At 36.2% G+C, this 18,619-nt stretch overlaps 1 protein-coding gene and 1 non-coding gene across 11 annotated transcripts in view; one reads left to right on the top strand and one right to left on the bottom strand.

Annotated features, from left to right (window-relative positions):
* Positions 1-18,619, top strand: part of DLGAP4 (DLG associated protein 4) — a 191,116-nt gene that overhangs the window by 163,062 nt on the left and 9,435 nt on the right. The gene's annotated exons all lie outside the window — the stretch shown is intronic.
* TRNAM-CAU (transfer RNA methionine (anticodon CAU)) lies at positions 4,839-4,912 on the bottom strand. Its single transcript has one exon. It is a non-coding gene; the product is annotated as a tRNA-Met (tRNA).

Below are 18,619 nucleotides of genomic sequence, written 5' to 3'. Positions count from 1 at the left end.
GTGCTTCAGAGTCACTGTTTTCACTGCCTGCTAGGCCCGTTCCCAGCTTTGATGTCACGCCCACTGTGTCTGTATGCAGGGAACTGGCATGAGGTATATACCTAATAACTTTTGGTAATAACAATATTTAAAAATTGGAATGGAGGCAAGGATCAATGAAAACACTGAAAGGCTTCTAACCATTCAGGCCACTGCCTACCTTCTTAGCCGTCCCCACTGTCAGCTCCATCAGCTGTATATTCTGGTACTTATATTTACTTTCATATTTCTTTTTTTAATGTGATTACCTTTTATTTCATCTCTAAAATTAATCATCATTATACACTGATTTCCTGCTGTCAAAGATGACTATTTAGCTCTGTCACCTCCACCTCCTGTGCCTCACCCTCCATCTATTACATCACAGTTTTGGGTTAAGTAACAACCAATATTTCTGTTTACTATGAACATGTAAACATTATTCACTGCAGAGCCTAATAATATATTATGATTTCATTTTCTTTTACAGTTTGTTTTCCAAAAATGAGTAGTTGCCTCATCTTTTTTATACATTTTATTTTCTAAGCTCGTATTAGTAATTTTTTCACATGCTCCACCTGATCTGCCAACCCTGCAGATGTGCAAACATATCACATCTCATGATTTTGTCTTTTTCCTGGTGTCCTCTGTCTGCCCTCTGCTCTGGCCAGGCTGCTTTCTGGGCCTGCTGCCTAGCTGCTTTCCAGTGACTTCCCTTTTTGTCACCTGGGACTGCCCTTGGCCACTTTCCCATGATGGACACCTTGCTTTTTGGACCACATGGTCTTCTGCTTTTTTGGTTTCAGGCCCTCATTTTACTGGAGCACATCTTCATCTGGAGATAAACTGTTGGAAACTGCCGTGTCTTTACTCAGACCTCACATAGTTTGGCTAGGTGTGAAGTTGAAAGTAATAAATGTAAATTATTTATATCTGTATATAAATGTATACATAACTTACATATAAATATGAAAATAAATAAAGTTGAAAATAGTTTTCCCTCAGAATCTTAAAGGCTGTATTGTGTTAGTTTCCATTATTTGTACTGAAAAGTTTCTTGCCATTCCAGTTCTCAGTCCTTTGTATTTGTTTATCTTTGGAAGCTGTGAGGATCTTCACTTCACTTCTCTTGTGAAATATCTGTGGGGTGCCGTGAAATTAGTCTTTGTCCATTTATTGTGCCAGTAGTGACGAGGCCATTTCTGTGTGGAGGCTCAGGTCTTCCATTTCTGAGAAGAGACTTGCATTAATTTTTTTTAAATAATCTCCTCGGGGCAGCCGGTTAGCTCAGCTGGTTAGAGCGCGGTACTCTTACAACAAGGTTGTTGGTTCGATCCCCCCATGGCCCACTGTGAGCTGCACCCTCCACAACTAGATTGAAACAAATACTTGGAGCTGATGGGTCCTGGAAAAACACACTTAAAAAACATAAAATAAAATAAAAAATCTCCTCACTTCATTTGTCTTCTCTCTCTGAAATTCTTGTCTCTCCGATGTTGGACCTGCTGGGATGATCCTGTCTCTGATCTTCTCTTCCTCATTATCTATCTGTTGTCTCTTTCTGAAAGGCTTTTTCTTTTTCTTTTTTCCCACGTTGTAACAACTTTATTGAAATATAACTCACGTGCCCTATAAAATTCACCCCTTGAAATTGTGCAGTTCAGTGCCAGCTAGCCCACTCACGGGGGGCAACCACCACACTACCTAACTTCACAACATTGCCATCCCTCCAAAAAGAAACCCCATAAGCAGTCACTCCTCCTCCCCCCAGCTCTTAGCAACCACTAATTCTGTCTCTCTGGATTTGCCTGTTCTGGACCTTATATAAATGGAATCAGACGATAACGTGGGATGTGTGTCTGGCTTCTTTTGCTTTACATAATGTTTTCAAGTTTCATCTGTGTCGTAGCATGTATCAGTATTTCATTTCTTATTGCTGAATAATATTTTCTTTATACATTTCATCTGTTGGTGGACATTTGGGTTGTTTCCATTTGGGGGCTACTATGAATAATGCTGCTGTGAACATTTGTGTGCAAGTTTTTCTGTGGATATATGTTCATTTATTTTGGATATATACCTAGGAGTGGAATTGCTGGGTCATTTGATAACTCTATATTTAATTTTTTGAGGAAGCTGTCAAACTGTTTTCCACAATGGCTGTACATTTAACATTCCCACCATCAATATATGAGGGTTCTAATTTCTCCACATCCTGATCAGCACTTATAATTTTTATTGGTCTTTCTGATTACAGCCATCCTAGTGAGTATGAAGTGATATCTCATTGTAGGTTTGATTTGTATTTCCCTGATGGCTAATGGTGTTGAGCATCTTGCATGTGTTTGTTGGGGAAACCTATTTGCAGTTTTTCTTGACTTTATCTCCAGATTCTCCATAAAAGAGCTCTTTCTTATTGTTCTTTTTTCATAACATTTTGTTCTTGTTTTATGGGTAATCTTCTCCTACCTCTCTGAGACTTACATATATTTTTTTAACTTTTCATTTGACCCTGTGTTGTCTCTTGTTTCCTTTAGGTTCCTTTTTTCTATTTGTCTTTTGGGTTGGAGGCTTTCCTGGACTGTCCAGTGATCTTTGATTGTTTATTAATATTTAAAAATGAGGATCTGACTCAGGAGTAAGAAGAGGTGAAGCAGGAGATTGCTGCTTTTGTTCTAAGCCTAGTGCTTCCACTTGTTTTTTAATTTTATGATTTAAGTTAAAATAAAACTTAATTTTAGAGTTTCCCAAAACTATGTAAAACAATAAAAATAGCAAAAGTCATGGTAATATGCTGGTATGTTAGTTATATGTGGTAATAACATCAAAGATGAAGAAATCATTATTTAAGCATCAGGATCAAAACTCCTTAATAGCAGGATGAAAGCTATTATGAATAATGCTGTGTTCAACTCTTCTGAGTATATACCTAGCAGAATTTCTGGACCACGTAGTAGGTTTATGTTTAACTTTTTTCATTTTTTTTATTGTGATAAAATATATATAACAAAAAAATTGCCATTTTAATCACAATTAAATGCATAAATCAGTGGCATTACTTACATTCACAGTGTTGCGCATCACCAACATTTATTTCCAAAACTTTTGCATCACCCTAAACAGAAATTAGGTACCCATTAAGCAATAACTCCCCCCTTCCACCCAGCCCCTGGTAACCTCTAATCTACTTTCTGTCACTATGAATTTGCCTATTCTAGATATTTCCTATAGGCGGGATGTTAGTTTGTCCTTTTATGTTTGGCATGTTTTCAAGGTTCATCCATGTTGTAGCATATATCAGAACTTCTTTCCTTTTATGGCTGAATAATACTTCCATTATATGTAAATATTTTGGTTTATCCATTCATCTGTTGATGGACACTTGGGTTGTTTCTACCTTTGACTATTATGAATAATGCTTCAAAGAACATTGGCATACAAGTATCTGTTTCAGTCCCTGTTCTCAATTCTTCGGAATATATATACCTGGGAGGAGAATTGCTGGGTCATATGGTAATCTATGTCTGGTTTTTTTGAGGAACCCCCAAACTGTTTTCCACAGTGGCTGTACCATTTTACATTCCACCAGCAAGGCACAAGGGTTCCAGTTTCTCCATATCCTTGCAAACAATTATGTTTTCCATTTTTTAAAAACATTATAGCCATCATATTAGGTATGAAGTGATATCTCGTTTTGATTTGCATTTCCCTAATGACTGATGTTGAGCATTTTTAATGTTCTTATTGGTCATTTGGATATCTTCTTTAGGGAGAGCTAATCAAATCTTTTTCCCACTTTTTAATTGGGTTTGTCTTTTTGTTGTTGAGTTGTAAGAGTTCTTTATGTGTTCTGGATGATAGACCCTCATCAGATGTATGATTTGCAAATATTTTCTCCCATTCTGTAGGTTATCTTTGCACTTTCTTGATAGTATCCTTTGATGCACAAAAGTTTTTAATTTTGATAAAGACCAAGTTTTATATTTGTCTTTTATTGCTGTATTTCCACTAATTTTTTAAGTTATGAACACATGTTAAAAATTAAAATTAGGATAAAAAGATTGAGTCACTGAGAAGCTAATATGTAGCTCTGTGTAGGCAGGGCTTGTTGAAAGGTAGGCTTCTATGGACGCCTCAAAAATTGGTTTTAAATAAAGTAAAAATTATATCAAGATAACAAAGGAAACCAATTACATTAATGTACAGTTATCAAAATATTAAATAAATTTGTGATATAGTAATGTGCATTTCTTTGTTAAGGCATTAAATAACAATGTCCAGCAGTCAGTCTAATTGCTTCAATTTGAAAGTATTGATGACAGTAAATATTTCAAGATAACTATGACAACTGTAATGTGACATGAAATCTGTGATTTCTATCAGTGACAAAGTGACAGGTACTGCTAACATTAAAGTGGTTTGTTGCCAACCTAAGTTTAAAGATATCCTGCTCTAGGGTGATAGGGTGACAAACTGGCCCTTTCCACAAGAGAAGACCTTGAAATGTCACTGTCTTCTCTGGAGTCTTTCAGGAAACAATCCACTAGTTTCTCTAGAGGGCAGTGTTTTCTCATTTTATTGCTTGGCTTTTAAAAATTAATGGTTTTATCACTGTAATTTTAATTGATAGGTTCATATCTGTTGATCTTTTGTTTTTCACCTTTTTTAATTTTTTATTGTGGTAAATAAAATACACAACATTTGCCATCTTACCCTTTTTTAAAAAATTTTGTTTAAACATTTTTTTTATTAAGTGTGTTTTTCCATGACCCATCAGCGCCAAGTTGTTTCAATCTAGTTGTAGAGGGCACAGCTCACAGTGGCCCATGCGGGGATCGAACCAGCAACCTTGGTGTTATGAGCACCGCATTCTAACCAACTGAACTAACCGGCCACCCCTGCCTTACCCATTTTTAAGTGTACAGTTAGAGGTATTAAATACTATTCATTCATACTCTGCAGCCATTGCCACCATCCCCTTAACACTTTTCATGCTGTAGAACTGAAACTGTAGACTCATTAAACACTAACTCTCCATTCTCCCCTCCCTGCAGCCCCTGGCAACCACCATTATACTTTGTCTTCTTTGTTTTGACTTAAGTACCTCATATAAGTGGAATTTGTCTTAAGTACAGTATTTGTCTTTTTGTGATTGTTTTATTTCATTTAGGCCAATGACCTCAAGTTTCTTCCATATTATAGCATAGAATTTCCTTCCTTTTTAAGGCTGAATAACATTCCATTTTATGTATGAATGTACCACATTTTGCTTACGCATTCATCTGTCAGTGGACACTTGGGTTGCTTCCATGTTAGCTATTATGAACAATGTTGCTATGAACATAGCAGTACACAAATATCTCTTTGAGACTCTGCTTTTAATTCTTTTGGGTGTATACCCAGAAGTGGAATTGCTGGATCGCATAGTATTTTCAATTTTTTTGAGAAACCACCGTACTGTTTTCCATAGCAGCTGTACCATTTTACATTCTCACCAACAGTAAACAAAGCTTCCTCCACATCCTCACCAACATTCTTTTCTGGTTTTCATTTTTTATATATCCATGCTAACGCGTGTGAGGTGGTATCTCATAGTTTTGATTTGCATTTCCCTAATGATTAGTGATGTTGAGCATCTTTTCATGGGCTTGTTGGCGATTAGTATATCTTCTTCGGAGAAATGTCTATTCAAATCTTTTGCCCATGTTAAATCGGGTTTTTTTTTGTTGTTGAGTTTTAGTTCTCTATATATTCTTAATATTAATTCCTTATCAGATATATGATTTGCAAATATTCTCATTCTGTGAGTTGCCTTTTTTACTCTGTGGATTGTGTCTTTTGATGCACAAGAGTTTAAAATTTTCATAAAGTCCAATTTGTCTATTTTTTCTTTGTTACCTGTGCCTTTGATGTCATATCCAAGAAATCGTTGCCAAATCCAATGTCATGATGCTTTTCTCCTGTTTTTTCTCCTATATTTTCTTCTATTGTTTTAGGACTTAAATATTTAGGTCCTTGATCCATTGAGTTAATTTTTGTATGTAGTTTTAGATAAGGGCACAGCTTCATTCTTTTACATGTGAGTATCATGTTTTCCCAGCATCATTTATTGAAAAGACCTTTCCCCCACTGAATGGTCTTGGCACCCTTGTCAAAAGTCATTTGGCCACATACGTGAATTTCTGGGCTCTTTATTCCATTGGCCTATTTGTCTGTCTTTATGCCAGTACCACACTGTTTTGATAACTGTAGCTTTGTAGTAAGTATTGAAATCAGGAAATGCAAATCCTACTTTATTCTTCTTTTTCAAGATTGTTTCAGCTATTCGAGGTCCCTTGAGAATATATATGAATTGTAGGGATGGATTTTTTTCTCTTTTCTACAAAAACGTCATTGGGATTTTGATACGATCACACTATCTCTGTAAGTCACTTTGGGTGGTATTGACATTTTAACAATATTGTCTCCCTGTCCATGAACATGGTTTCCATTTATTTTAATTTGTTTTAGCAGTATTTTGTAGTTTTCATTGTACAAGTCTTTCTCCTTCTTGGTAAGTTAATTCCTAAATATCTTATTCTTTTTGGTACTATTGTAAATGAAATTTTAATTGTTTGTATATAGAAATGTAGCTGGGTTTTGTGTTGACTTTATATCCTGCTACTTTACTGAATTCATTTATTAGCTCTAAATATTTTTGTGGAATCTTTAGGGTTTTCTACATATAAAATCATGTCATCTCCAAACAGAGATCATTTCACTTCTTCCTTTTCCAGTTTAGATGGCATTTATTTGTTTTCTTGCCTAATTGCTCTGGCTGGAATTTCCACTGCTATGTTGAATAAAAGTGGTGAAAGCAGGCATCCTTGACATAATAAAAAAGCCAAATATGAAAAACTCACAGTGAACACCACATTCAATGGTGAAAGACAAAGTGTTTTCTCTAAGACCGCAGGCCAACTGCGGCCCGCAATCCATTTTTAATTGGCCCGCAGCAAATTCCAAAAATATATTTAGTTTACTTAAATAAACCAGGTGAGGCAATACGTACTTTACCTCGAGTGAGTGGCCCGGCTGTTTGTGTATTTTACCGCATATGGCCCTTGGTGAAAAATGTTGAAAAAAGTTTGGACACCCCTGGTTTAGATGATCATGTGAGTTTTTCCTTCATTTTGTTGACTTAGTGTATTATATTGATCAATTTTTATATGTTGAACCATCCTTGCGTTCCAGGAATAAATCCCACTTTGTCATGGGTTTGTGCATGCTGCTGAATTCTGCTTGCTCGTATTTTGTTGAGGTTTTTTGCATCAGTATTCATAAGGGATATTGGTCTGTAGTTTTCTAGTAGTGTCTCTGTCTGGCTTTGGTATCAGGGTAATACTGGTTCATAAGAATGAGTTGGGGCGGCCAGTTAGCGCTCAGTTGGTTAGAGCGCAGTGCTCTCAACAACAAAGTTGCTGGTTCGATCCCCACATGGGCCACTATGAGCTGCACCCTCTACAACTAGATTGAAACAACTACTTGACTTGGAGCTGATGGGTCCTGGAAAAACACTTAAATTTTTTAAAGTAAAAAAAAGAATGAGTTAGGAAATATTCCCTCTTCTTCAAGTTTTTGGAAAAGTTTGAGAAGGTTGGTATTAGTACTTTAAATGTTTGGCAGAATTCACCAGTGATGCCATTAGATCCAGGGCTTTTCCTTGTTAGGAGATTTTTGACTACTAATTCAATCTCCTTACCAGTTATAGATTTATTCAGATTTTCTATTTCTTTGTGATTTAGTCTTGGTAGGGTTTGTGTTTCTAGGAATTTGTCCATTTCATTTAAGTTTTCCAATTTGTTGCCATACAGTGGTTCATAGTACTCTTATAATCCTTTTTAATTTCTATAGAATTGGTAGTAAAGTCCTCACTTGCATTTCTGATTTTAGTAATTTGAATCTTTTTTTCCCCTTAGTCTGGCAGGCTAAAGTTTGTCCATTTTGTTGAGCTTTTCGAAGAAACAACTTTTGATTTTGTTGATTTTTTTTATTTTCCTATTGGTTTTCTAGTTTCTATTTATCTCTGCTCTAATTTTTATTATTATTTCTTCTGCTAGCATTAGGTTTAGTTTCTTTTTTTTTTTGTAATTTTTTTTTCCCCTTCTTCCACCTCCGCGCCCCACCTCCGGTTCAAGCCATTGTTTCTCAGTCTAGTTGTGTAGGACACAGCTCCCCAGCCCATGCTGGTATTATGAGCCTTGCGCTCCGCCCCGACTCTGGTCGGCCACTCACAGCAGCTCTTGCTGGCTGCCATCCACTCACGCTGGTTGCCAAGCACACGGTAGCCCATGGCAACAGCTCATGTCAAACTCCGGCTGCTCACTGCAGCCCAGCTCCAGGGAGAGCTGTTGTTCACAATCTTAGCTGTAGAGGGCGCAGCTCACTGGCCCATGTGGGAATCGAACTGGCGACCTCAGCGTTAGGAGCACCATGCTCCAACCACCTGAGCCACCGGGCTGGCCCTGTTCTTCTTTTTATAGTCCCTTAAGTAGTAGTAAGGTTATTTAGGTTGTTGATTTGAAACCTTTCTTATTTTTTACACTTGATTTTAACCAAAAAGCTGACAAGCGATGTCTTTCTTGTTTTTTAATGTAAGTATTTATAGCTCTAAGTTTTACCCCCTTAGCACTGCTTTTGCTGTATCTCATAGGTTTGGTATGTAGTGCTTTTGTTTTCACTCATCTCTAAGTATTTTCTGTTTTCCCTTGTGATTTCTTCTTTGATCCACTGGTTGTTTAAAAGTGTGTTAATTTCCACAATTTTGTGAATTTTCCAGTTATCCTTTTGTTATTGATTTCTAACTTCATCCCATGTGGTCAGAGAAGATACTTTGTATATCTATCTTTTAAAAAATCTATTGAGACTTAATTTGTTGCCTACTGTATCATCTGTCCTGGAAAACGTCCTATGAATATTTGAGAAGAATGTGTATTCTGTTATTGTTGGGTAGAGTGTTCTGTATGTGTCTGTTAGATCTGATTAGTTTATTGTGTTGCTTAAGTCCATTATGTGAGTGGGGTGTTGAAGTCTCCAACTGTTATTGTAGAGCCGTTTCTCCCTTCAGTTCTGTCAGCTTTTGCTTCATATATTTGGATGGTCTGTCATTCGGTGTGTATGTTTATACTTGTATCTCCTTGCTGTATTGAAAGTACCATTGATTCTTAAGAACACCTTCTGTATTCCAGTGGCATAGAGATTTTTCCATGGTTTCAAAGTTTTGTGTGTTTTTTCATATGTACATGTTTAATCTATCTGCAGTTTATCTTTGTACATTGTAGGATCTCATTTTATTTTGTTTATATGGAAAGCCAGGTGTCTTTTTATATGGAAAGCCAGTTATTGAAGTCTCTACTTTCCTCACTGATTAGTAATGCTAGTCAGTCATAACCTCTGCCAGATTTCCACGTACACAGAGTTGTGTTTCTGGGTTCTATTCTGCCCTAGCACTTTTTGTCTATTTCTGTGTTTAATACAACTTTTAATTACCATAGCTTTATAACATGCCTTGGTATCGAATAGAGTGAATCCTTCTTCTTTATTCTTTTTGTCTAAAAAAGAAAACTCTACTTATATCTTCATTCTTCCAAGACTAACTTTAGAATTAGTATATCAAGTTCCTCAAAAAAAATTTTTCTGGGACATTGACTGGAAATAGTTTATAGATTAATTTGGGAAGAACTCATACCTATAAAATATTGCATCTTCTTACCTATGAATAAAGTTCATATTACATCTCCATTTATTCACATCTCCTTTTATATCCTTCTATTCAAGTTTGATTAATATCTATGTGAAGGTCCTACATATTTTTTACTAGATTTATTCCTTGGTACTTTATAGTTTTTGTTTTGATACTAAAATGAATTTTTTAATATTTGTATATTCCAATTAGTTATTGCTAGTAGATGTTTGATCCTTGTATGTTGATCTTGTGTCCGACAACCTGTATAATTCAGTTCTCTTGGATTCGTATCATAAATGATCATACTGTCTGCTAAAATGGCACGTGTGTGTCTCTTTCTAATCTTACTGTGTCTCATGCATATCTTGTCTAATTGCAAGAGCTACAGAGCATCGTGGAATAGTAGGGAGAAAGCAGCATCCCTCCCTCCTGCTGACCTTCATTCATGCAGCGAACGGTTCCTGGATACCCACCAGATGCCAGGCCCTGCGCTAGCTTCTGGGGTTTAGCAGTGAACGAAACAAAGTCCCTGCCTGCGTGGAGCTTACATTCTCATGGGGAGAGACAGAAAACAACCAAATAAACAAGTAAACATATAATATGTAAGACGGTTCGATGTGCAACAGATCAACTAAAGCACAGTTAAGAGCCAGATAATGAGTGCTGCAGGGGTGCACGCAGTGTTGCTGGCCCACGTAGGGAGGTCAGGGAAGGTCTCCCTGATCAGGTGATCCTGGAGCAGAAACCTGAAGAAAGGGAGAGGGGTCTTTGAGATCTGGAGATCAAAGGTAAGGGCCGGAGCAGAGAACTCCTGTGGTGGGCAAGTGTTTGGCGTGTTCCAGGCCTGGGGAAGGTGGCCGGTGTGGCTGCAGCAGTGAGTGAGCGGGAGGACAGAGGACATCAGAGTGGCACTCCGGATCACAGAGGCCTCAGAGCTCAGAGGTGTTTCAAAAGCCTTGGCTTTTACTCCCAGAAGAACTCGGAGGGCTGCAACTTGACATTCTTTTTAAAAGGATCAATCTGACTTCTCAAAGGAGAGTAGAGGGAGAGACACACGTGGAAGTTGGGAGATGAGTCAGGAGGATATAACCATAATCTGGGTCAGAGAAGTTGGTGGCCATGGAGCATTTAAGGGAGGGGTCAGATTCTGGATATATTTAGAAGGTAGAGCAGGATTTCCTGATGAATTGGGTATGAAGTAAGAGTGAAAGAAGTAAAAAAGCGGCTTGGATTCTGAGTGACAAAAAGGATGAAGTTGCCACTGAGATAAGGAAGACCAGAGTAGATAGATGTCAGGAGGAAAGTCAGGAGTTGTGTTTTGAACATTTTAAATTTGGCGGTATCATTAGGTGTCAGAGTGGAGATGCCAAGCAGGCAGTTGGACATACAGGAGTCTGGGGAGAGGTCCAGGTTGAAGATTATATTTAGGAGTCGTCAGAGTATAGATAAGGCCAAAAATGAGGTGAAAATGAGTAGAGAAGAGACATAATGCAAGGACTGAGCTCCAAAACACTGATACTTCATGGTGGGAAGGGAGGAGTGACCGGTGAGATGAAAAAAGGCCGCTGGAACCCAACGGAATAAGGGTTTCAGGAAGAGAGACTCAATTGTGTCATATGCTGCTACTGGTGAGGGCATCACTGCAGAGTGAAAAGTGGGAAGAGGCTTCGGTTTAAGCAGACACCTGAAATGGCCAGCCAGGCGGTGCAGGGCCACCGAGAGAAGGCTGCAGAGGGAGGAAAGGAGTGAAGCAGGAGCGTGTTAATCCAGAAGATCAGCTCGTTTTTTATTTTGTTTGGTGTTTAGGGAATGTGACTATACCACACCACTTTCTATACGATGAGTTTGTCCATTTCTCCTTAAAGTATGTTAAATTTTACTTTATGTTATTCCTAAGATAGATGTATCAAGTTTGGAATTATAATATTCTTAGTGAATGTTTTGTGATTCATTTGCTCTGGTTTTCCAGACATATATTTGTGTTTTGCCTTAAAGTCTTATTTTATGTGTTAGGAGTACTGCTGTACCAGCTTTCCTTTGGTTAGTATTTTGCTGGTATAATGCTATTTCCATCCTTTTACTTTCAACCTTTCACTGTCCTTATCATCATGTCTGTTAACAATCAGCATATACCTGGATTTTGTTTTGTTTTTATTTCAGAAGTAGACAGTGTAGTCCATTTACAATGGGATTTCTATATATTTTTGTTTATTCTTACCAAAATATATTATTTCTATATATTTTGGTTTATTATACTTTATTCTTTTACTTTTTGGTATTTTTCCTACTTTTTTAAGGTTTATTTTTTCCCTCTTTTCTTGCCTTCTTTTGGATTAAGCATTCCTCTCCCCATTACCTTTACTAGATTTGAGGCTGTATTAATTGGTTTAGGTTTGCATATAAATAACATTGAAAAAAAAGAGTAGTTTGAACAAGACTGTTTCTTTAAAGTTCAAGAATGTCTGAGATAGTACAGCTAGAGCTCCAGACTTCCTTTCTCTTGAGGTTTGATGTCATAATTGGCTACTATGCACAAAGTCTTCTCATTCTTCAGAGTGGCTGCTGGATTTCACCAGAATCCCAACAGCATTCCAGCCAGCAAAGGAACCATTAGCAAAAAAGAGCAAGCTGGCCCCACACATCACATCTGCCTCTACCTCTTTGACCAGAATTTAAACATATAGCTACTTATTATTTTGTGAGGGAACCTAGGAAATGCTTGATTACAGGCCGCTATGTGTGCAGTTAAAAATGGAAGGTCCCCACAGATCACTTGTTTTCACAAGCCTGTGCTGTGCTTAGTAGATAAGAGTGTGTACATTACAGAGGTGTGATATAATGCTAACAACAGACGTCCTTATTCTGATTCTGATTCTGGTGGAACTTGTTACATGATTCTGATATTTTGCATACCGTGGATATGCATATCACATTTTCCATTTGATAATATTTCATCCCAGAAAATTTACATTAAGAAATTTCTGTGTTTTCACTTCATCTGAATAGAGTTTCTGTTTGACATGAAAAAAAAAATCAAAAGTTCTAAGAGAAAAGTAGAAAAAAATATTGAGGACAACGAGCCGTCTCTGCCACAGAAGCTATATACCATATTTCTATTCTTTAAACCCCTAAAATTTAACATGAAGTTACTCAACATCTTTACCTTTCTGCCAAACACAAGGATCTTAAAATATGATTAATCTTATTGTTAAAACCCGACAAATAATAATTATGATTTTCAATTTGTAATTATGGTAATTATAGTTATTTATGTAGGATTTATCTATATGTGTATTGTTTTCTTTGCTCAACCTTCCTTCTTATATCTCATCTCCTCCTTCTTGGATTATTTTATTTGCTGAGTACATTCTTTAGAACTTCCTTTAGTGAGCACCTGAGAGTTGACATTAACTCTGTATTATCTGACAATCTTTACTTTGCTCTCATTCTTCTTGTTAACCTTTATTTATTTATTTTTAATTCTCTTAATTGTTAACCTTTATTTTTATTGTGAAGTACATCTGCAAAGAGTAGACAGCATAAAGAAAAATAAAAAGAACATTCATGTACCCACCACCTGTTTACAAAGTAGATGTTGCCAATATCTTTGAAGTCCAGTGATACCACCTTCTTCTGCCACAGCAGTAAGCCCTGTCCTGAATTTTATGTTAATTATACCTTGCTTTTTTTTAAATACGTGTGTCCCTAAGGTATACATTGTTTAGTTTTGACTGTTTTTAAAATTTGTATTAAATGAAGCATAGTGTATGTATTTTTCTGAGATTTGCCTTTTTTTATTCAACACTGTTTTTGAGATTCATCCACGTAAATGCCTGTACCTGTAGTTCATTCTTCTCATTGATATGTACCGTCTCACCATGTAAATATGCGATTGCTTATCCATTCCGCTCATGAGCATTTGCATTGTTTCTAGTTTTGGGTTGTGAACAATTTTCTATAACAGTGTTGAGATATAATTTACATACCATAAAATTCACTCCTTTAAAATATACAATTCAGTGGTTTTTAGTATATTCGCAGCATTGTGCAAACATCATTGCTACCTAATTTTGGAACATTTTCATCACCCCAAAAAGAAACCTTGTACCCATTTAGCCATCATTCCCTTTCTCTCTCCTCCCTCAGCTCTAGGCAAACACTAGTCTACCTTATTATTTATAGATTTGCCTGTTCTGGATATTTCATATAAATGGAATCATACAATATGTAGCCTCTCTTGTGTTTGATTTCTTTCACGGAGCATAATGTTTTTGAGATTTATCCATGTTGCAGCATGTATCGGTACTTCATTTCTTTTTACTGCTGAATAATATTCCATTGTATGGGTGTATTGCATTTTGCTTATCCATTCATCAGTTGTATCTACTTTTTGGCTATTAGATACTCTTTGAAACACAAATGTTTGATTTTAGTGAAGTCCAATTGGTTTTTTCTTTCGTCATGTGTGCTTTTGGTGTCAAGTCTGAGAAACCATTGCCTAATCCCGGGTCATGAAGGTTTACTCCTGTTTCCTTCTAAGAGTTTTATCGTTTTAGCTGTTACATTGAAGTCTGTGATCCATTTTGAGGTAATTTTCATATATGGTGTGAGGTATGTGCCCAACTTCCTTCTTTTACATTTGGATATTCACTTGTCCCACCACCATTTGTTAGACACTATTCTTTCCCCGTTGAGTGGTCTTGGTACCCTTGTCAAAAATCAGTGGACCATAAACATAAGGATTTATTTCCAGACTCTCAAGTCTATTCCATTGCAATGATGCACATGTGGTTACATCAGTACCACATTGTCAGGATTACTCTAGCTTCGTAATATGTTTTGAAATTGGGAAGTGTGAAGCCTCCAACTCTGTTCTTCAAATAAAAATACAAATAAAAGTTGTTGATGGACAGCTCTCAGGTTCTATAATAACTAAAGAAAGTTCTAATCATTCTTGCATTTCCATAGTAATTTTAAAATCATCTTGTCAATTTCTGCAAAAAAGGCAGCCAGGTTTTTGTTTTGACAGGGATAGTGTTAAATCTAATTCAATGTGAGGAGCATTGTCACCTCACCATTAAGTCTTCTGATCTATGAACAGGGAATATCTTTCCATTTATTTGGGGTTTTTAATTTTTCTTTCCCTTTATTTTGTTAAATTTATCCCTAAGTATTTTATTCTTTTTGATACTATTGTAAGTGATATTGTTTTCTTAATTTAATTTTAAGATTTTCATTGTTAGTGTACAGAAATACAATTGATATTTACATATTGATCTTGTATGCTGCAACCTTGCCGAACTTGTTTATTAGTTCTAAGTCTTTTTGTGTGTGTGTGTGGGGGGGGGAATCCCTTAGGATATTTTACATACAGGATCATTTCATCTGAGAATAGAGATGGTTTTATTTTTTCCTTTCCTTATATTTTGTTTTTTGCCTAATGGCCCTGGCTCCAATATAATGTTGACTAGAAGTAGAAGAGCAGACATCCTTGTTTTTGTATCATTCCTGATCTTGGGGAGAAATTATTCCGTCTCACACCATTAAGATATAAGCTGTGGGTTACCCTGTCTCCAGTGTACACATACCAGAGTTCTCTAAGGTATGTACTAGGAGTGGAAATGCTTGGGCAATAGGGTATGCATATGTTCAGATTTACAAGAAATATCAAACTGTTTTCCAAGGTGATTACATCAAGTTATTATTACCTTAGCACTCTGAGAGGACCCAGTGCCCTACAACTTTACTTATGAATATGAAATAGTGGTTATAATTTGCATTTCGTTGGTTACTAATGACATTGAGCATATTTTTACCTATTAGCCATTTATGTTTTCTCCTCTGTGAAAGACCTCTTCATGTTTTTTACTCATTTTTCTGTTATATTTTTCTTATTGCCTCATAGGTGATCTTTATAGGAAACTTTGTCAATTATATGTATTGTAAATATCTTCTCCCAGTTTGTGACTTGTCTTTTATGATTTATTTTAAATGAGAAGATATTCTTGATTTTAATGTAGTTAAATTTATCATTCTTTTCCTTTATGGTTTGTACGTTTTTGTATCTTAAGAAATCTATCCTCCCAAAGTCAAAAGGATATTTTACTGTTTTCTTGTAACAGTTTTCAAGTTTTGTCTTCCACATTTAATTCCTTGATCCCTTGGAATTGATTTGTCTGCATGGAGTGAGATAGGACTCTCTTAATTTTTTATTGGATAATATATTAATTAAAATGTTCATCCTTATCCTATTGATATGCAATACAGTTCTGACAATTAATCAGTTTTCCTATGGAAGTTGCCCTGTTTCTGAGCTTTCTATTCTGTTCATTAGTCTATCCCTAGGTCCAAATCATATTTTCTTCTTTGTTTTAAGTATCTAATGGATCTTGATAATTAGAAGGACATGTTCCACCAACCTTATTCATCTTCTAGAGTGGCTTGGCTAATTAATTTTGGCTGTTTGCCCCCTGTACAAATTTTAGAATAAGCTTTACAAGTTCCATGTTGATATTTTGATTGGAATTATAGTCAATCTGTAGGTCAATTTGAGGGAAAATTGACATCTTTATGAATTATGAATTGAGTCTTTTCTATCCAAGAACGTAATTATCTCTCTCCATTTATTTAGGTCTTCTGTAGTATCTTTCCATTAGATTTAAATTTTTTCTATATAAAAGTTTTGTGTATATTTTTAAGATTTGTTAGATTAGTATTTTAATTTAAGAGGGATTTAAGTGGTGTTTTTCTTGCATTTTCTATTTGTTCTTGATGAGATGCTCTTGACCTTTATATTGATCTTATACCTGGAAACCTTGTTATATTCTTATTTTTATCCATAAATAAGGAATTGTACCATTGAATATGATACTTACTGTAGATCTATTGTAGATACTCTTATTATGGTTAAGAAAATTGTTGAATTTAATGGAATTTTTTACTGTATCTATTTAGATAATCATGTGGTTTCTCTTTTTTAATTCTGTAATGAGGTAAATTTTATTAATAGATTTTTCTCCTTTCTTGCCTTTTTAGATTAATCAAGTATTTCCACTTTTTTCATGTTAGCTTCTTATTCTTTTAGTCATTAATCTAAAGATTATAACCTGCATCCTTGACTTTGTAAAGACTAATCTAAATTAGTACCTTTACCATTTCAGAGATGATGCAGGACCTGAGAACACTTTTATTCCCCTCCTGACTTGTGTGCTATTGCTGTGAAGTATTTTAGTTCTATATTTATTCTGACTGCCACAGGCATTTTTGTTTTATACAATCAATATTACAATCAATATTTACTTAGCTTTACCCACATATTTACCCTTTCTATTGCTCTTCACTCCTTTATTTCATGCTTCTACTCAGGATCTTTTTTTTCTGCCTAAAGAACTCCCTTTAGTATTTATTTTAATGTATTATTTATCTTAAAATGTCTGTATTTTTCCTTCTTACTTTGAATAGTATTTTTGCTAAGTGTGAAATACTAGGTTAGTATTGAGCTTCTTTCAACACTTTTTGTAAATATGGTTTTGACTCTGTTCTGGTTTCCAGCCTTTCTATTGAAAAGTCAACTGCTGCAGTTTTCCTGCTGCTCCTTTGAAGGATAATTTGTTTTTCCACCTCTGTCTGTTTTTAAGATGTTTCTCCTTTGTTCGAGTTTTAGCAATTTTACTGTGAAACCTAGGTATGGTTGTCTTTGTATTTTTCCAGCTTGATGTTTATAGTATTTCCTGAATCTTTGGCTTTAATAACTTTCACCAGTTTCAGGAAAGTCTTGACCATTATTTTCCAAATTTCTGCCCCATTTTATTTCTTCTCTCCTTGTGACCTCCCATTACACATTAGACTGCCATGTTTTAATGTTTCTTCATTCTCTTTCCTGTATTTTCCTTTATTTTTCCTCCTTTGGGCCTCAGTCTGGTATTTCCTATTGGATTATTGTATAGTTCAGCTGTGACTAATCTATTAAACCCACCTATTGTTGTCTTAATTTCAGTTAGTATATTTTTTAATTCTACAATTTCCATTTGATTCTCCTTGTTAGATTCTGAAATTCTTCATCTTGTTGTATATGTTCTTGGATATAGTCAGATTTCTTTTTAAGCCCTTGTCCAATAACTAGTATCTATAGCACCTGTAGGTCTTTTTTCTGTTGTTTTTTTTCTCTTTTGGTGTGTAGTTGTTTGGTCCTATCTCCTGGTATGGTTGGTAATTTTTATTCAATATCAGAAACCGTATGTGTAAACTACAGAGGTAATTTGAGGATCAGGATGATATTTCTTTTTTAAAGAATTTTTTTAATTGGGGAAGGGGAACAAGACTTTATTGGGGAACAGTGTGTACTTCCTAGTCAAGTTGTTGTTCTTTCAGTCTTAGTTCTGGAGGGCGCAGCTCAGCTCTAGGTCCAGTTGCCCTTGCTAGTTGCAGGGGGCACAGCCCACCATCCCTTGGGGGAGTCGAACCGGCAACCTTGTGGTTGAGAGGATGTGCTCCAACCAACTGAGCCATCAGGGAGCTCAGCGGCAGCTCAGCTCAAGGTGCCTTGTTCAATCTTAGTTGCAGGGGGCGGAGCCCACCATCCTGTGTGGGACTCGAGAGTTGAACCGGCAACCTTGTGGTTGAGAGCCCACTGGCCCATGTGGGAATCGAACCGGCAGCCTTCGGAGTTAGGAGCATGGAGCTCCAACCGCCTGAGCCACTGGGCCGGCCCCAGGGATGATATTTTTTATTCTTCAAGAAAGCATGTACTTTTATTTCTTGCAGGCAATTAAGAGTAGGGCCAGACCAACTTAAGCCAAAGCCAATATGGAATTGAACTGATCCGAAGCTAGTGTTTTGTGATAGCTGGTCTATTTCTAATTTGCCCGTACCCTGGTG

This window comes from Rhinolophus ferrumequinum, chromosome 23 (genome assembly GCF_004115265.2).
Source record: "Rhinolophus ferrumequinum isolate MPI-CBG mRhiFer1 chromosome 23, mRhiFer1_v1.p, whole genome shotgun sequence".
In the NCBI taxonomy this organism is placed as follows: domain Eukaryota; kingdom Metazoa; phylum Chordata; class Mammalia; order Chiroptera; family Rhinolophidae; genus Rhinolophus; species Rhinolophus ferrumequinum.
The sequence above is the reverse complement of the archived record's forward strand: the minus strand, read 5'-3'. Positions and strand labels throughout refer to the sequence as shown.